General features: G+C 43.7%; 1 long non-coding RNA gene across 2 annotated transcripts in view; it reads right to left on the bottom strand.

The window, feature by feature from the left end:
* Window positions 1–4,191: 4,191 nt before the first annotated feature.
* Window positions 4,192–20,588, bottom strand: part of LOC123388479 — a 36,454-nt gene continuing 20,057 nt past the window's right edge. For both annotated transcript variants that reach the window (XR_006602991.1, XR_006602990.1), the window contains 3 exons: window positions 9,533–9,736; window positions 6,106–6,191; window positions 4,192–4,625 (listed from right to left, as the gene is read on the bottom strand). This is a non-coding gene — a long non-coding RNA (uncharacterized LOC123388479). The remainder of the gene's footprint in view (window positions 4,626–6,105; window positions 6,192–9,532; window positions 9,737–20,588) is intronic.

The raw sequence follows: 20,588 nt of genomic DNA on the forward strand, positions 1-20,588 counted from the left end.
CATAAGATACCTAGGAATAAACCTAACCAAAGAGACACAGAATCTATACTCAGAAAACTATAAAGTACTCATGAAAGAAATTGAGGAAGACACAAAGAAATGGAAAAATGTTCCATGCTCCTGGATTGGAAGAATAAATATTGTGAAAATGTCTATGCTACCTAAAGCAATCTACACATTTAATGCAATTCCTATCAAAGTACCATCCATCTTTTTCAAAGAAATGGAACAAATAATTCTAAAATTTATATGGAACCAGAAAAGACCTCAAATAGCTAAAGGGATATTGAAAAAGAAAGCCAACGTTGGTGGCATCACAATCCCGGACTTCAAGCTCTATTACAAAGCTGTCATCATCAAGACAGCATGGTACTGGCACAAAAACAGACACATAGATCAATGGAACAGAATAGAGAGCCCAGAAATAGACTCTCAACTCTATGGTCAACTAATCTTCGACAAGGCAGGAAAGAATGTCCAATGGAAAAAAGACAGCCTCTTCAATAAATGGTGCTGGGAAAATTAGACAGCCACATGCAGAAAAATGAAATTGGACCATTTCCTTACACCACACACAAAAATAGACTCCAAATGGATGAAGGACCTCAATGTGCGAAAGGAATCCATCAAAATCCTTGAGGAGAACACAGGCAGCAACCTCTTTGACCTCAGCCGCAGCAACATCTTCCTAGGAACAACGCCAAAGGCAAGGGAAGCAAGGGCAAAAATGAACTATTGGGATTTCATCAAGATCAAAAGCTTTTGCACAGCAAAGGAAACAGTTCACAAAATCAAAAGACAACTGACAGAATGGGAGAAGATATTTGCAAACGACATATCAGATAAAGGACTAGTGTCCAGAATCTATAAAGAACTTAGCAAACTCAACACCCAAAGAACAAATAATCCAATCAAGAAATGGGCAGAGGACATGAGCAGACATTTCTGCAAAGAAGACATCCAGATGGCCAACAGACACATGAAAAAGTGCTCCATATCACTCGGCATCAGGGAAATACAAATCAAAACCACAATGCGATATCACCTCACACCAGTCAGAATGGCTAAAATCAACAAGTCAGGAAATGACAGATGCTGGCGAGGATGCGGAGAAAGGGGAACCCTCCTCCACTGTTGGTGGGAATGCAAGCTGGTGCAACCTCTCTGGAAAACAGCATGGAGGTTCCTCAAAATGTTGAAAATAGAACTGCCCTATGACCCAGCAATTGCACTATTGGGCATTTACCCTAAAGATACAAACGTAGTGATCCAAAGGGGCACGTGTACTCGAATGTTTATAGCAGCAATGTCCACAATAGCCAAACTATGGAAAGAACCTAGATGTCCATCAACAGATGAATGGATCAAGAAGATATGGTATATATACACAATGGAATACTATGCAGCCATCAAAAGAAATGAAATCTTGCCATTTGCGACAACATGGATGGAACTAGAGCGTATCATGCTTAGCGAAATAAGTCAAGCGGAGAAAGACAACTATCATATGATCTCCCTGATATGAGGAAGTGGTGATGCAACATGGGGGCTTAAGTGGGTACGAGAAGAATCAATGAAAGAAGATGGGATTGGGAGGGAGACAACCATAAGTGACTCTTAATCTCACAAAACAAACTGAGGGTTGTTGGGGGGAGGGGGTTTGGGAGAAGGGGATGGTATTATGGACATTGGGGAGGGTATGTGTTTTGGTGAGTGCTGTGAAGTGTGTAAACCTGGTGATTCACAGACCTGTACCCCTGGGGATAAAAATATATGTTTATAAAAAATAAAAAATTATATTAAAAAAAAAAGAATTTTTATACTGAGTGATCAGGAATACTCAGAATCATTCTGCATGAAGGACTGGGACATGGTATTATAAAACCATCATTGCTAAATTCCAGAAAGTATTCATTTCTTCCAGGGAGGAGTAGAAAGGGGCTTCTCAGGGGCAGCTCAGTGACCACAGGACACCTGTCCAAGTTGCAGAGCTTTTTCTTCCTGAGAGTTTCTCTGTTTATGTCTGGAGGAATTTGTGCTGTGCTTCTTTCAGCAAGAGAGACAGCAGCCCAAGAAGGGTTTAGAGCCAACTAATACAGAGATGAAGCAATAGGAATAATGGGCATTTCATCAACCTGAAGAGCACTACCAAAACAGGAGAGAGGACCTCCAGCAAACGCTGTGTCCCCAGCGCGTCTCCGCAGCAGTGCAACCATACTCCCTGTTTGAGAGTGGCACCCATTTGGACGATGATGTGTCAGCAATAAGAACAGTGCTTATGGCTTTGGACCAGAGGGTAACGCTACCTGTGCCTGGGTCAGGGTGTACTGTGAACAGCAGCCGCAGACTTTCATGCTCAATGCATTCTTAAATGGCTTGATCTTTGGCTGCTCATTGGATCGTGGCTACTTGTGAAGTAGAACCACCTACATGAGTCAAACCGCTTGCTCCTTTATATCTGAATTGGATGTGAAATATTCACACTTAGTCTCAAATATGGACCTCTGTATGTTCTGGGATGCAACAATACTTTAAAGACAGTAATGAAATCAAACTGCAAATTTCTGACCAGGCAGTAGGTGCAAAACTACCCAGCTTTGCCATCCTTCCTTCCCAACCTTTCCTCCAAACCAAATATCTCCCTTCCCGAGGGCAAAGATAGATCACATACATTTCAGACTAGTGCAGAGCTCTAGTTCCAAGCCATACAGGATGCTTAAACCTCTGACTTAAAAGGTCCCTAGGGTTGAGGATCACAGTTTCGTTTTTTTGTTTGTTTGTTTGTTTGTTTTTTTAAGATTTTTATTTATTTATTTGACAGAGAAAGATCACAAGTAAGCAGAGAGGCAGGCAGAGAGAGAGAGAGGGAAGCAGGCTCCCTGCCGAGCAGAGAGCTCGATGCGGGACTCGATCCCAGGACCCTGAGATCATGACCTGAGCCGAAGGCAGCGGCTTAACCCACTGAGCCACCCAGGTGCCCCCACAGTTTCGTTTTTTTAATAGCTTTGTCTTCCACCTCCTGCTAAACTAAACAGAAGTTCTAGGAATATCGACAGAATTGTTACCATGGATCCAACCTTTTGAATTCAAGGGATACTCCAATCATCTTCAGAGAGCTAAAAATCTCAGTTCTTAAAAATCTGACCCACATCCCTCTCCCAGTCTTTTTCTCCAGTAGCTTCCTGCCAACACACACACCACACTTCACTCTGCTACACTGCTTATGATTCCCCAAGCCAGTCGTGTATTTTCCTGCCTTCAAACTCTGCTCATGCCAGTGCCTGATCTGGAATTTTCTAGCCAGTACTTAGTGTTACAGTTATTTGTTGATGTGCCTTCCTCTCTTACTAGACTGTGAGACAACCCAGGAGCAGGGACAGGGTATGTCGCATCTATGCTTTCCCAGCACTCAGCAAAGCTCCTAGGCAACAAAAGGTACTCAATAAATATGTGCTAAAAAAAATCTGAACAGGTACCACAAACCATTTGCCAATTTCTTAAAGTAACAAATGTACCAACTGAAACATACTAGTCCACAGGATGCTTCAAAAAGGTCAATATGAAGGCTTGTCTAGAGCCTAGACAAAGGGAAAACTTTATTTCTCAAAATACTACTTCAGTGTGGCCAGAGGCATGAGGAGCCCACAGAAGTCTTCCAACCCCGAAACAAGGTATAATGTATGTTTCTTAACCCTGACAATCAGGACAACAAAACAACTCTGGATAGGATTCTGTTTCTCACCCGGGCATTGGGAAATTAAAAATGTGGCAGGACAACATAGGCATAGATCTTAATTAGTGGATCTGTGATGCTCATTGAGTTGAAATTGATGCAGAATAAGCAAAAACAAAGTATACTCTCCCCCCTCAATGCAAAAGGGTGGCCCAGGAGTCCAGGTGGTCCACAGCAACACTGAAGAATGGACTAGGAGTGAACTAAAAGACCGAACAGTAACATTTACTACACCCATGGGGCAGAAATGCCACAACAGCTTCTCCAAATCCCCCTGAATTGGTTTGGGGGCTCTAAGCACCACAAATGTGATTAAGAACTTTTTTTTTTAAGATTTTATTTATTCATTTGACAGACAGAGATCACAAGCAGGCAGAGAGGCAGTCAGAGAGAGAGAGGAGGAAGCAGGCTCCCTGCTGAGCAGAGCCCAATGCGGGGCTCGAGCCCAGGACCCCGGGATCATGACCTGAACCAAAGGCATAGGTTTCAACCCACTGAGCCACCCAGGCGTGCCGTGATTAAGAACTTTTAATTAGATACACTGTGGGTAATATACAAATGATAGAGTGCTATTTATTGCATAGGTCAAACGCTACCCTACTTATACGTCACCAGAGTTTGCTGATTTGTACCTTTAGACATAATTTTCACCCACAAGTCTGTTGTCCTGGAAGAAAAATGCCACCTGCAAGCCTCTGTGGAAAGGGATGGGAGGCAGGGGTAGAGATAAGTGTGGAGAGAGGGCCAGCGGGCTGACAGCCGTCACCAGTGATTTGTGTAATGGCACTTGTCTGGCCTTCCCAAGGACCTTGAAGTAAAACCAGCTTCCAGCTGCCAGCTGCCAGAAGCAGGAGCAATTCAAGTCCATTTGCCAGAAGGGCAAGGATAAAATCTGTGGGTAAAGAAAGAAACATCATCACCTTTGGGTCCCAAAGAGGGACTTGGGCATAGTGACTATTAGGAAAACAAAAAGGAGACAACTATTTTAAAAAGATACATGATGGTGTCTCTTTAATAACCATAGTAGCCTGTGCTGAAGGTTAGAAGGTATTTAGAAAATAATCGAGGGACACCTGGGTGGCTCAGTGGTTTAAAGCCTCTGCCTTCCGCTCAGGTCATGATCCCAGGGTCCTGGGATCAAGCCCCACGTCGGGCTCTCTGCTAGGCAGGAAGCCTGCTTCCCTTCCTCTCTGTCTCCCTCTCTGCCTACTTGTGATCTCTCTCTCTGTCAAATAAATAAATAAAATCTTAAAAAAAAAAAGAAAAAGAAAATAATTGATAACCTTCCCTAACAGCTTTTGGGGGAAATGGTGGTAACCCATTCATTGGCTTCTCCTTGGCCGTGTGCCAGCGACACAGGGCAGCTCTGAATTTCTCCCAGTGACAATTCACCCCCAAGAGTCTATCTCACACTGGACCACAGAGGAAAGAGAAAATTGTGAAAAGGCTAGAACATCCAGATTTTACTAATGAATCCTGACAGTTAGCTGTTTGTTAGCACATAGCATTTTATTTCATAGGAGGCTGGCAAATCCCCTGTGGCTTCTTCGGTTGATGCTTCCTCGAGAGAGGAGGCAGGAACTCCATGTGGGTTCAAATCCAAGTGAGGTTCAAGATGCCTACAGCTTTCCATGGATGTGTAACACGACTATGGGATAAAGGAGACCATTTCCCATGTTTTAGAGCAGAACTTTCACAGTGATAGTGAGGACTCCAAAGAGCAATGCCAAGAGAACAGGAGAAGGAGAATGAGCACAGATTAAACAGACTCAGAATGTGGAGGACCACAGAGTTGTCCCCAGTAGGGCTTACTGGCCAAGTTACAACGATTAAAAAAAAAAAATGACAAACAAAAGCTAGCCATTTCAGAACGCAATCTTGTTAGGAGAGACCCTGCAGCAGCGGCAATACTCATCACCAGGCAGGTGGGAGCCCCGGGTTTCCGCAGGGTTTTATTTGGGTTAGACCCTAGCTGGCAGACAGATGGAGCCCAGAACCCCAGGGAAAGGCCCAGCCAAGCCTAGGCTGGATGTCAGAGCCCCAACCAAGGAGGACAGCCTTCGGTGGGTTCCTGGAGCACACCCCAGTTTCACCCACACTATCAAGTCAATAGGAAGGCTGCAGATTCATGAGCTCCGGGGGCTCCTCCCAGGGGCACTTAATACTTGAGGTCTCAAACTAATCCAGATATCACCTACTGGCTGGGGGGTGGCATGCCTTCTATCCTGCCAATGCTATTCCTGATACTACAAGTACGGGGAGTCACTGAGTCTTCAGGCTGCTGATGTTTGGGTACCTACCCAGATCAGGCGTGGGGCAACCACAGTACCTGACAATCAGGTAGCAGGACTGGAAAGCAGGGTCTACCTTACCATTGTGCTCTGCCAGAAAGGTCCTCCATCGTGTGGGGCATCCAGTGCCATGTAAAGGAATGGAATTCAGCCTTTGATTCAATGACCTAGGGCATTAAATCACATTTTATCAATACCTAAATGATACCAATAGATAAGAAATTCTAGCATTAACATTTCAGTGTCAGTGGCCTCAGAGAAATCTTCAACATATGCACCAGATGGATTCACTCTTTTAGATTTAGTTCCCTTCTCTCAGCAAACTCCTGCAACACCAAAGGAATAATTACCGCTCAGTGGAACACTGCAGAGTGCTAGCCAAAAAAATAAAGTCACATCAATTTAAACCAGCAAATGTGAATTTTTGGAAGAGAAAAGTATTCTCTTTCCAGAGGCAATTATTTGTCTCTTCAGAAATGTTTGCCAATATAAAATTCCCCTCCCCCACTGTGGAACTCAAAAAATGAGAATCACAGTAGTGTATCTGCTTGGAAGGGGCTGGAAGGCACCAGGCAGAAGGGCAGAGATGGCTTTGCACAGAGCCCTGTGCACGGCTAAAGGGTGGACAGTCTAAATCCAAAACTCGTGGGCAGCTGAAGGCATTCTCCCAAAGGAAAGACAGCAAGTGGCAGGATGAGTACCATTTTCTTCATGTATACCCCACCTGACAATTACAAGGCACTTTTGTATCCATTCTCAGACCAGCCCTGCCTGACATCTCAGCAAGGTAGGCAGGACAAGGACTGTGGGTCCATTCGCAGCTGAAGAAGCTGAGGTGTGACTTCACTTCAGACCTGCCTCTGTCTCCATGTCTCTCACCATGGCACTGTCCAGGTGGCAGTGGACACATTCCATCCCCTCCACCAGCCTCCACACCTCAACCACACCAGCCGCTGCTCTTAATTCACCGAGGAAAACAGCCTGTGTCTTCCGTTTGAAGGCAGCTGTTCAAAGCCCTTCACATCCACACCCAACTGCCTCCTGCTGCACGCTGCCAGCGGGTCTAGTCGAACTGTCACTGGGCACTACGGGAAGCATCTTTGCTGCATGCCTTCCTTAGGCAAGTCAATGAATGTGGCTCCCTTGCTACTAAAGAGTTTGCTTGCAATAGTTCATTTTGATTCCTTCTTAAGGCAGTAATGGCCCCATTGCTACTACTTCCCCATACCCTAAAGAGCCACCAAAGCACTGACAGCCACCTAGTACCTCAAAGAGCCATGATCCACCCCCATCCAACCCCCATCCACATAGACATTTAGAACACCTGTCAACAGTATCACTCTGAGACTGGGATAGCCAGTCCCTGGCCTAGGCATCACAATTTAAAGGGCCTTCCTCTGGCCCTGCTTTAACCATACCACTCTCCACAGAGCAGGGAGTCTATGTGGCCAAGGGACTTGCCTACTCCAACTCTATGCTTCCCTCTTCTACAGTATAATCTCAGAATATACAAGACCTTGAACTCCCTGGCCATATGCCCCAAGCCTGTGTCATGGCCCGTGCCATCCTCTTCCCAGCTCTGTCTTCCCAAGAATGGGCACATCTCTAGGCCTAAGGCACTGGAGGGGCAGCCATGAGACGGCTGTTGCCCTTCAACCCAGTAACATTGGAATTTGAACATGTGGGCTATAATGATACTTCCCAAACGTGAATGTGACTGTGAATCACCTGGAATCTTATTAAAATCCAGATCCTGGTTACAGGGCATTTGGGAGTCTCAGTCAGTTAAGCATCCAACTCTTGATTTCAGCTCCAGTCATGATCTCAGGGTCGTGAGATCAAGCCCCATGTTGGGCTCTGTGCTGAGCATGAAGCCTACTTAAGATTCCCTCTCTCGGGCGCCTGGGTGGCTCAGTGGGTTAAAACCTCTGCCTTTGGCTCAGGTCATGATCTCAGGGTCCTGGGATCGAGTCCCGCATCGGACTCTCTGCTCAGCAGGGAGCCTGCTTCCTCCTCTCTCTCTGCCTGCCTCTCTGCCTACTTGTGATCTTTCTCTATCAAATAAATAAATAAAATCTTGAAAAAAAAAAAAGATTCCCTCTGTCCCTCTCCCTCAGCCCCTCCTCCCACCCCACCTCCATGTTTTCTTCCTCTCTCTCAAAAAAAAAAAAAAAAAAAAAAAATCCAGGTAATCCAGGTTAAGTAGGCCTAGAGTAGGCCCTGAGAGTCTGTAGTTCTAACAAGTTCTGAGGCAATGCTGATGCTCTAGACTCTGTGGAGCACGGCTTGTGTCTATAGGCCTGTGCAGAAGGCCCCTCAAGGTAAGGACAGAGCCAAGAGGTTGGAGAAGGGGAAGCTGGCTGTCAGTCTACATTTTGTACCCCTGTCCCAGACCCACCAAAGTTAGGAGTGGCCTTGTCTTTCATCACATCTAGAAGTATCAAGAGTATGTCAACCATTTCTGGAAACCAAAGGAAAATGGTCAAGTGGGAAATACTGTTTGCCCCTCCTTCAAAGCCTTGAATCCCTTCCATCATCACCTCCCATGACAAAAACTGGAAGACTACCCTCTGGGACCCTGCACAATGACACACATCAATTTTCAATATCAACTTTCTCCTTCCATGGACATTCCCACAGTGTTTTACTCCCCTGCCACGACATCTGGCTCTCAGAATCATACATTCCATCTTGCTCGGCACTTGTCAGTATCAAAGACTGGAGACACAGAATTCAAGACAGCTGGAGAAGGATACAAGATTCTTCATGACAACATACTTACTACCAAGTAATCCCATGCACTCCCTGGCCTAAAGGGGAACATAGGACACTAGGCGGGCCTGACCCATGTGCTTGTATGGTCTATCTAACTCATAGCCGAGAGGTCATGAAGCCCCAGCCTCAGTCACTGGTCCACTAACTAGTTTGGGACAATCAACATTCAAATGACCATATCCACATGAGCAAGCCTGAAGTTTTTTCCTGCCTTTTATCATTGTAAAGAGAAGGATAAAAACAAAAATAGACACAAAACCACAGAAATATCGTTTAATTGGAATATTCAACTGGGGGAGCAAACTACCAAGTGCCTTCCTGAAGTACAGTTTTCAAAACTTTTTCAACATGAAATCACTTAAATCCAGTGGTAGTGTGGGCCCATATAAAGCAAATGAAAACAAAACTTCCTGTGGAATATGAGATGGGGGTTGGCAGGCAGTACCAGTTTCCTTGGGACCCATTGACTGCTATACACAGAGGCCCCCAGGGAAGCTCCAAGAAACCTCTAGTACTCCAAAGTATCCCCTTTGGAAATCACTGATGAAGTACATGTCACTTATAAAGGTCAGACTTTTTCCTAATTTCACTGATTAGCACTCAGGCACAAGCAAAGCAAAATAAGAAAAAGAAGTCCAATGAAGGAAGGCAGTCATGCCACAGCAGTCTGAGGTGCGGGTCTTAGAGCTGCCAAATGTTTAAATAATGCATCTGAGTGAAGACTCATGATTACCTGAGGAATACAGAACGGAATCTGAGTCCTAATTCTGCAGCTAACTCACTGTGTGACCTTAAATAAGGTCCTTGTCTTCTCTGAGCCTCAGACAAAATATCCAGATGGCCTTTGTCCAGCTCCGATGCTCTGGGATTTTATGATATTTCAGGAGTCCATATTTAAGCAAAGATTCATGGTCATGTCATCCATCATGGATAGATGCTAGAGGAAAAGAAAGAAAGGAAACCTTTATGTTGTTCTGCTGGCACAGTTCTGTGCTTTCGTTCAGAAACTCAAACCATTTTAATAGCTTATTCCATTGGATCTGAAGCAGAAAAACAAAAAGGAAATTAATCTTGAAGAAATCATATGTCTGCAATCTTTGAATATCTCTCACTCAGTAAGGTTCCAGCTACTTCTGTGCCTTGCCAGTCCTTTCTGACTTCTAGATAGAAGGAGAGAGAATAGTGTTTGACTTTTGGTGGAGAGGGAGGTGCTCTTGAGGGTATAAGACCGAGGAAGCAGAGAGACCACCAGAAAGCACTGGCACTAGTCGACATCAGAGATGATGGGGCCCTGAACCAAAGCCACGGCAATGGAGGCGGAGAGGAGAGGACAGATCCGAGCAGTATTCAGGAGGACACACTGACAGGACTGGGTGCTGGAGTTGAAGAGAAAGGGGAAAATGAAGGCCAAATGTCTTACCTGGGTGATGACACACATGACAGTGCCATTATTCAAGTGATAGCTGAGAAGGAAAAAGAGATTTGAGAGGTAGGCTGATGAATTAAAGGTTGGAATGTTGACCGGGGAGTGCCTGTGGACCATCAGGTGGAAATGTCTAGCCCGCATGTGGACATACGGGTTGCAAGTCCCACAGGCCTAGGCAGGAGCACATGCAACCATGAGATTAATTTGGAGATCCTTGGCACACAAGGCTCCTGCCTCCTTGCATGTCTGCCACACTGCCTCATTTATTCACCAAAATATTTAGAGACCCTACTTACTTTGCTAGGCAAGGAAACACACAGATGAATAAAAGCAGACATGGTCTCTGTCCTTGTATAGCTTATAGACTAGCAGGGGAGACAATTAACAAGAAAAAGGTACAGGTATCATTTTAAATTGTGACAAATATTATGAAGGAAGCAAATTGGTACAGTGATCAAGAATACCAGAGGGTGAAAGCGGGGGGTCTCCTGAAAAGGCCTTTAAACCAAGACTTGAAGGGCATAACTGGACGAAAAACAGAATATGCGAAGACCCAGAAGCAGGAAGGAATGTAGTCACCAAGCTGGGATACCTACTAATGGGGCGGTTCTGTGGTATGCCTACAATATTTGCTGCTGCTGTTACTGATATTTAAATGGTAGTATTAAAATGCTGCAATAAAGGCATGATTATAAAATTATACCAAAGCCAAAACACTTGATGCCTATGAAATGGTGTTTAACAATTTTTCGTTGTCACTGATGGGACTGGATGGTAGTGGTTACATGAGTCAGATGGAATATTAACGTGAACAGAACTTAAGCAAAATTGCCACAGAGCTCTGCATTCCATTACTAATAGCTCCGATTGCTTCAAATCTCGCCAGCACACTGAAGTCACACTCTGGGCAAAGTCACCGTTCTGTAGGATCTCAGTCAAACACTGTTACTCAGGAAGCAATACTTAAAATAACATTCCTTTTAATGATTAAAGAGAGGGTTGGCATAAACTGCAGAACAGAAAAAAAAAAATTCTATGTAGCCACTGGGGAAAGGATAAGTAGGTTGTGTTTTGCAAGTCCTTCCTGGTGGGTTTGCAATTATTCCACAGCGTGACAGCTAAAATGCCGAAGAAATCACTTACCTGAATCTCAGTAATAATTAGTTCTCTATCCTTTGTATATTCACTCCAAGTTCTGTTGACCTCACCACATGGAAAGACTGAGTTTACCCATTTACAGTTCGAAGTATTTATTCCTTGAAGGCAAACAAAAGTGTGCTGGGGGTTGAACAATTCCTGGCCAGCACTGTGTATTTTAACTAGGATGTTTAAGATGCATCAGTTGAATAATTAATGTATAAATCTTAGCCGGCTGGGTAAGGAAAATGAAAACAAGCTCTATTTGTTATAGACAGAGATTTAGCTACGTTAAAAGTCTTGCTGCTTTTAAGATGAGCCTCTACGTCAAAAAGGGCAAAAGACAGAAACACTACTCTTTGTAGTGCAATTAAAGAGGAAATTAACAAATTGTGCTAATTTGTTGCACTGGTAATTTGTCTGAAAATTGTGGTGTTGCAGTATTACAATTTGGGTGTGGGACAGCATGCAAATGAAGAACTCACCAGCATTTACCAACTATTCCCTTACTTCCTCGTCTGTGAAACTACTCAGAATTGCACGGCCTGCCTGTGGTAAGCTATAATTAAGGCTATTTCTTATAATTAAGGACTATTTTTAAATTAACATTTTAAAGTCCACTGGCAGCCCCTATGTCTCTGATCTCAGCCCGGCAGGACTGATGGGCAGGCTATCTTACTATGGCCCTCAGCAAATGAGCCAGGTGCGATTTTGTCAAGTGACCCAAGTTCTCCAGCTTGCTGGTGGTGTGTGCATCACTAGGGGGTAGCCGCCCCATTGGAGTCCCTGGAACACAGCAGCCTCTGGTCTATGGCACCTGCAGAGGCCGAGGAGCACAACTGTTCAACCCTCGTCACTTTGGCTTGTGCCATTTCCACAAATGTTTAAATGGCCCAACAGAGCACAGACTATCGTCAACATCCCTGGCTCTGGCAAACAAGAAAGGGAAAGGATCTATTTGTAGTTTGATTTTGACTTTGGGGTTTTTCATAGGTTTAGCTCAATTGTGGTGCTGAGGCTATATTTCTTTCCCTCAAGTCCAACAAGTCAAATCCCAAAGGCCACAGAATTCTTTTCTATGCTTTAGAACTCACAACTGAGAGATGAACCAAATGTCTTTATCATCTCAATTCTCATTTTATGAGCAAGAGAAACCGAAGCTCCATGAGTTTAGATGACTTGTCTAAGAGCACTGGCTAAAAACCAAGAGTTTTGGTCCCTCCTGACAGGGCTCTTTCTAACACACTACACATCACCTTCTAAAGTCAGCCTTCTAGAAAATAAATGTACAAGCAGTGAGTTGTAGGGAGTAATTTACTGATATAAAGAGATATCTATGAGGTTATAAGTGAATATAAACTCCGAAGCTTCCACAGAATGACCTGATTATGGAGCTGCTCAGCTTCCCTCTGCAGTCAGACCAAAGCTTAAATCCTGCAGGAACACGATGGCCCAACCAGGGTTTGACTAGCTTAGACTTGGACTATGTGCCCATCATTCCATGTATCTGTTACCCTCGATTCTGACAAATCTTCCCGTGGTCTAGCTCATGACAACCATTCTTAGCTTCCTGCTTAGGTTTGTTCATAGGTTCTCTTTTCCCTTCTTCCCAACGGCCATCCCAACCACACTCCCTGCCCTTATATCCGGCACCCCTACTGAGACCCCACCTAGACTTGTAACAGACCCTCTTTCATGATCTACCAGGTCCTGTGGATGAAGACCAGGGGCAGGGAGTGAGGTGGAGAAGGCGGGAGTATTTAAGCATTCACTTTTTCAATATATCTACTAGAAGCTTCACTCGGCCACCCCTTGGCATCACTACCTGCAATGAAAAAGGATAATCAAAAGCTAACCCGGGGCCTTCTGAGATCGTGAAGGGCCTACTGAATGAAAAGATTAAAGTAAGCTGCTCCCACAATTAGGGCTGAGTCTGTATTCTTATATTCTTCGCTTTTCAAAGTTGTTCACCTCTATATGGTTTATAGCAACTTTTTCCCAGCTTGAATATTTGTGAGGTACTGTTCTGGTGATGTTTTTAAAAGAGCCAAGAAGTGGGGCACCTGCCCAGCTCCGTCAGTAGAACGTGCAACTCTCAGTCACAGTAGGGCTGTGAATTCAAGCCCCACGTTGGGCATAAACCAAACTTAAAAATACATAAATAAATAAATAAGAGCCAGGAAGTCATCTAAATTATCACAAAGCTAATTCCTCATCAAACAACATAGGTGGACATCTTCCATTTAGAGAGACAATCTCTGTGTACAGAAAGTCAGCAAGCAAATTAGGCCTCCTTTTAGCAAATGTGTTACATTAGTAATTGGCAATAAAATAAATACATAAAAGTATAATTCAATTCAAACTACCGCTAAATTTGTGATAATTCAATCATGGGCTGGCATATTTTACCCTTCCTCTATTTAAGAAACACCAACAACAGGTTTCTGAGTAAATTAGGAGTATAAACATGAGCTCTTAGGGGATGTTTAACCCAGTTCAGAGAACAACATGTTTCCAAGCTCTCTGACAACACTCATTTGCATAGAAATAATTAGTGTGCTAATTTCAAATGATCTTTACCTACTCATTGTAGCATACTCTAGCAAGACATCTACTTGACAATACTGTTAGCTGTTTATAACATGTATCATTTCTGCCTGCAAATAATAAAAATCAATCATTTTAAAGTAAACTGTAACTCAGAATTGTCCAGACATCAGAATGCCCAGCTTTCCTTCCCCACCCACCCTCTACCCCCCACCGCTGCCCATCTGTGTGAGAGAGACCTTAACTGCACCCACAGACACTTTTCAGCATCCACTGAATCGTCATTAAAGAGCATTAGAGCATTTAGAATAAAAACATCTATAAATGCCCCATGCAGTAAGATCTGAAGCAGACTGCCTAGTTATTAGGGTTACATAAACCTAGATACCACTTAGGAACCAAAATGCCTAGGGCTTTAAGAGATTTTAAAGAGAAAGAAATAACCATGCACCTATATTGCTTTTACAATTTCAAAAAAAAAAAATCTAAGTAGTGTAAAAATTCTCAGAGAAAGGGTAAAGAAGTGTCCTGGGGTGCCTGAGTGGTACTGTGTATTAAGCATCTCTTAGTTTCTGCTCAGGTGGTGAGCTCAGGGTTTGAACAGAGCCCTGTTTTGGGCTCCACACAGAGCCTGCTTCGGGTTCTCTCTTCTTCTCCCTTTCCCTCTGCTCCTCCTGCTCATTCCCTTCTTCTCTTCTTCTCTCATTCTCTCTCTCTAATAAATAAATAAATCTTAAAAAATAAGAAGTGTCCTAAGAACTCAAACATTACGTAAGCCATGAAAGAGAGCTCGGAGGTCATCCAGGATGACTCTACCCCTGGCAACAAAACTCTCAGCAGAAGCCCAGAAACCTAGCTTCTGCTTAAAGACCCCAAGAGTCTCAGACCTTCCCCTCTCCCAAAACTCTTCCCATCATTCAACAGCTCAGAGGCATTAGACAGTCTTTCTTTACGCGAGGTCAAAATATGCCGCCCTGTAACTCCCACATGTTGGCCCAAGTTTCTTAGGGGAGGGAAACTAGGTTTTTTTATCGTCCTTTACATGGTATTTTGCACATACATGTTCTCACTGGATCGTCCCAGTAACTCTGCAAGGCAGATACTCCTACTACCCTTGCCTTACAGATGAAGACGTGGAGGTTACGAGGTTTGGTTCCCGCTCAGGGTTGCAGGTGGCAAAGTGGCAGAGGTGGGGCTTCAACGCAGGTTCCCTAACTTCACCTTTGATACCATTTTCACCACCCCACCTTGCCTGACTGCAACATTCAATACAAACACACAAAAAGCTTCTGTTTCTCCATGAGAATAACCCCTGAAGATAAAAAGGGATAGAATCATTGAAGATGCACTCTCCACACATTCCCCCTGAGAGATTTCTGCTACTCCCATGACTTTAAACCCCCCATAGGGAGAGGCCCAGGTCTGTATCTCCAGCCCAGGCATTCACCTTGAGCTCCAGAACAAAACAGCCACCCTCCCATCTGGATGTCCCACAAAACCTCAGATACAACAGGTACCATGTTGAATTTATCCATTATTCCCCCATTCTCTGTCCACACTCCATTTCTGATCTTGGTCAGAAGTACTACCCTCTCCCCAGGAAGCCATGCCATAAAACTGGAAAATTATCCTGGACACCTCTCTCCCCGAAACATCATAAGGATTCCACCACTTTGAAATCTGGTTCATCTGCTTCTTCCTCTCCATCCCCATTGCTACTGACTTATTCCATCCACCATGAAATCTCAGACAAATTCCACATGCTACTGGGCAAATCTACCTGCCTCCATGTAGAGCACCACCAGAGCGATCCAATATGACAATCTATGCCCCTCTCCTGCTACCAATCTTTCAATGGCTTCCTGTTGCCTCCAGAGGTGAACGCCAAACCCAGCTGATCAAGAAAATCACTGGGCATGTGGATGGGACATCTTTCTATTTTTTAAGTGCCCTGGGTGATTTGAGTGAGTCAGCAATGGTTGGGAACTAATGGTGTACCAGGCAATGTTAACATCCTCAATGGCCTGATTGCTGCCTACCTGTCTAGTCACCATTCCTACAACTTCCCCCTTGGGAAGGAACACTCCAGCAATCCCAAAACATACCATGCTGGATGGTAATTCTGCGCCTGCACTGATGATGACCTCTCAGCCTAGAATGTTCTCTCTACCTTTGACCAACCTCTACTGGCCTTTCAAACTGTAACTGAGGTGTAATTTCTTCAAGAAGCCTCTCATAATCTCATTAGACTGGACTAGGCAGCCCCCCTCCTCTGTCACCCCACAGCATTACACAGAGTTCTCTATCATAACACTCAGCACATTAGTGCTGAAATTATTTCCCCATTTGTCTGGATCCTTGACAAGCCTATAAGCTCCTCAAAACTAAGGAACTAAGGAACATGCTGATTCATCACTGGCAATCACATAACAGGTGCTTACTAAATGCTGACATGCAATGTACCTGATTTCAAGTTGAGGCTTTACGCTGACTTACTCTAGAGTTGGATCTTAGGAAACTCAATTCCTCAATTCACAGGCTTGGGTCTCAGTTCCCACATCCGTACAATGGGATAATAAATCTCCATGCTCATTCATATGCCAAACATGTGACTGTCTACTAAGAGCCAAGTACTGGACTGTGTGATGCCTGAATGAATCAATTAATGTATGTGAAGTATTTCTATAAACTGTTACACAGTATTTCAAAGACATTTCTACAATTTTAGTTTTCCCTTAGTCTCTCTGAACCAGAAATAATAATCTCATTTCATAAAACCAAAGTCTACTAAGTATTAATCCCTATTAGGCTCATCAAGGTATCAGGTAAGAAAGCCACTTAGTCCAGAAGGAAGTACACTGGCCTAACTGGGATTGGAGGTCCACTGGAGGAGGTCCGCATAGTGAGAACCCACTTTAGTGGGGGCAGTGCTAATCTCCCAAGGACACAGACTTTACAGTTGAACATTACTGAAAAAAAAAAAAAAAAACCCTCACCGAGCCACAATCCACACCCCCATTCCCACCACTGACTTCTGTCTTCCTGTGCTCAGGTTTCCATGGTAAAGGGTGTAAAACCCAATGCAGCAGGCTAGACTGGGCTCAACAACCTGACTCTTCCAGGTCTTCCTGAAGCCTAGCTATTCAGGTGAGTAATCAGTTCCCTGAGATTTTCCTGGGGATCTCAGTCCCAGGAGCAGCAGTCTTAAAGTTCAGTCCCACACAGAGCCCAGGGAAACCACACTGATGTGCTGACCCTGAGGAATCTGAGCCCAGATTAGCTCTGGGCTATTCTATAACCAAACTGCACTGTTGCCCCTGAGGACTTGTATTCCACAGGCCCAGAGGGGACCATAAACTCCCCAAAGTCCTGGGACTAGACATTCTTGGACATGTTCTAAGCAACTACTCTCTCCCATCAAGTTTTTCATCCTCTAAAGGGAGGTCCCAGTCCATAGATTGCTTCTTAGAACCACAAGCCCTACAGGCACGTAGAGATGACACCATGTGACATAAAAGTGCCCATCCCCCTAAGGGATCTGATCTCTCATTGCTCTAGAAGTAACTCTTAGAGGTGGGGGAGCTATCAGAAGTGACACTGAGAGCTAGGCAAAGAGGGGATGGAGGCACTTCTTTCATGTACAGAGCTCCTAGAAAGTATCAAGTCCACATTCAGTGAAACAGATTCTTATCAATCATCCCCTCTAATACCAGCCAGGTGATCATTCCTATCTCCAAGAAAGCACAAGGTTTGAGCTTGTCAACTAGGATTGAAAATAAAAGATCCGAAATCTCTGTTATCATATTATTTCACACTCAATGCCATGTACAGTTAGACTTCATGGACCACAATCCAGCCCACGGAACATCTTAATCATTCATTCAATAAATATCTACTGAGCACTTATTATATAGCTGGAAAAATAACCACAATCTGTCCTTGGAGAGCCCAGAGCCCAGAAGGGAAGACAGACACATAAACAAAAGAGCTACTTATAGTATGACATTGTGTGAAGTACGGAAGAATCTCAGAGCTGGGTATAGTTCATTGTGCTGGAAAAAGGCTTTCGAGAGTGGGGGGATACCCGGACAGGGCTTTGAAGAACAAAGAACAAAGGCAGACAAGGCAGGCAAAGGAGTCCGAGCAGAGGGAATGCGTTAAATGTCCAGAGTATTGCTGGAAACTAAGATAAGATGGGGGTAGGAGAGTAAGGAAAAATGAAACTCAAGGAGTAGGTAGGAAGACCGACAATATGCCAGGCTAAGGAGCTTGAGCTATATATACACTTTCGGAAAAGTGAGGCACCACGAAGGAGACTATAAATATTTTCTTCTTTTTATTCTGTAATTGTTTATTGTCATCTTTGTTTTTGTTATTTGCAATGCAATGGCATAGCTAAGTTTTCAGTTTGGAGAATCACTTTGTGTCAGTGGTCAGGGTGGAAAGGGCTGCAGGGGCATGGTGAGAAACTAGACACAGGAAGACCAGACTGAGGGTCACTAAAATAATCTAAATGAGAGATGATGAAAGCTGGAACAAACAAGTAGCATGGGGATAAAAACTGCAGATTAGACTTGTGAATGTTTGGCTTCGGGGAGAGACAAAGAGGAGAATGATGGCCAGATTCTGTCCTAAGAACATTCAATGGCTGGTGCTGCAGTCAACTGTAAATATGAGAGGTTGAACAAATCTGGGGGCAGTTGAGATGGGACTAGCTCAGTTTAAACACTGAGTTTGAAAAGTCTGTGCAGTAGCAACGTCCTGCAGATAGGTGGATGAATATGTCTGAAGTTTTCAAGATATTCCAGGACTAGAAATATATATATATTTGGGAGTTATAAGTGGGTAAATGATAGTTTTAATCTTGGCTGACATTAAAAGATAACCAAGCCAGAAAGTATACATGATCGCAAATGAGGATTGCCAAGAAAGGGGTGGGTCATTCAAGGGGCAGGTAAAAATAACCTGAGATCAAATGATCAGAGAAAGAGAAGAGGAGAGTAAGGGATTGAGAAAGTCAAAAAGGAACAGAGATCAAGAAGTCAAAAGTAAGGAGAAAACAGATGCAAAATATTTAGGAAAGGGCCGCCTGGGTGGCTCAGTGGGTTAAGCCTCTGCCTTCAGCTCAGGTCATGATCTTAGGGTCGTGGGATCAAGTCCCGCATCGGGCTCTCTGCTAGGTGGGGAGCCTGCTTCCTCCTCCTCCTCCTCCTCCTCCTCTCTCTCTCTCTCTCTCTCTCTCTCTCTGCTTGCCTCTAAAAAAATATTTAGGGAAGCAACACAGAACTTTGAATCACAGAACAATGAATCAACTCTTCCCTATCCAATTTCTCTTATATGGAGTTATGATGCCAAGTTTCAAGTTTGGGTCATTAGAGGAATAGTGGTATAATTAAAAGAATCAAGCACACAGGAAGAACTGGATTCTCAAGCTTGGGAAGAAAGCTGATGAGTTTCAGTTGGGATATACGAATCTGGAGATGCAATCAGGACCTTAGTGCCTAGTAAGGAGAAGGGAATCTGAGACAATCTCAGGAGAAAGGTCAGAGTTGGAAGTAAGTATTTGGAAATCATCTGTCTGAAGATGTTAGTGGAATCCATGAAATTCCCATGGAAGAGAATATCAAAAGTGAAGAGGAAAAGAAGATATGTGAAAGGCCAATAAGCATATGAAAATATGTTCCACATTGAGTCAGTAGGGAAATGCAAACTAAACACAACAAATCACCAATCTACACCTACTACAATGGCTGTAATCAAAAAGACTGACAACAACCCGTGTTGCTGAGGATATGGAGAAAATGGAACCCTCCTACCTTGCTAGTGGGGATGGGAAATGGTGCAGCTGCTTCGAAAAAGGCAGTTTCTAGGGAAAACAGTTTAGCAGTTTCACAAAAAGTTAAACATAGAATAGTTGTATGACCCAGCAATTCCATTCCTATGTATCCACCCAAGAGAAATGAAAGCATATGTCCAAACAAAAACTTGTACACAAATGTTCATAGCAGCATTATTCATAATGACCAAAAGGAAACAACCCAAGTGTCCATCAACTGATAAACAGATAAACAAAATATAGGGTATCCTTACAATGGAATATTATTTAGCCATAAAAGGGAACTGGACTTTATTAAAAACAATTTTTGTAAATTGTGGAGCACCTGGCTGACTCAGTCAGTGGAGCATGCGACTCTTGATCTCGGGGTTAAGTTCAAGCCCCATGGTGTGCGTAGAATTGCTTAAAAATAAAACCTTTTAAAAAGTTTGTTTTAATTGTGCTTTGTGAAAGGCATTGGTAAGAGAATGAAAAAAAGAAGCTATAGGCTGGGAGAAATATTTGCAAAATAACTATGTCATAAAGGACTTGTATCTAAAATATACAAAGAGTCCTTAAAACTTAACAATGAAGAAAAATCCAATTTAAAAATAGGCAAAGGATCTGAACAAAAACATCACAAAGAAGACAGAGATGGCAAGATGCTCCACATTATACATCATTCGTGAATTGCAAATTAAAACAATGATGAGATACTACTATGTGCCTATTGGAATGGTTAAAATCCAAGTAACTGATGACATCAAATGCTAGCAAGGATGTTGAGCAACAGGAACTCTCACTCATTACTTAGAGGGAATGCAAAGTGGTGCAGTCACTGTGGAAGACAGTTCAGCAGTTTCC

This window comes from Mustela putorius, unplaced genomic scaffold (genome assembly GCF_011764305.1).
Source record: "Mustela putorius furo isolate JIRA1106 unplaced genomic scaffold, ASM1176430v1.1 tig00003899_pilon_pilon_pilon, whole genome shotgun sequence".
Classification (NCBI taxonomy): Eukaryota; Metazoa; Chordata; class Mammalia; order Carnivora; family Mustelidae; genus Mustela; species Mustela putorius.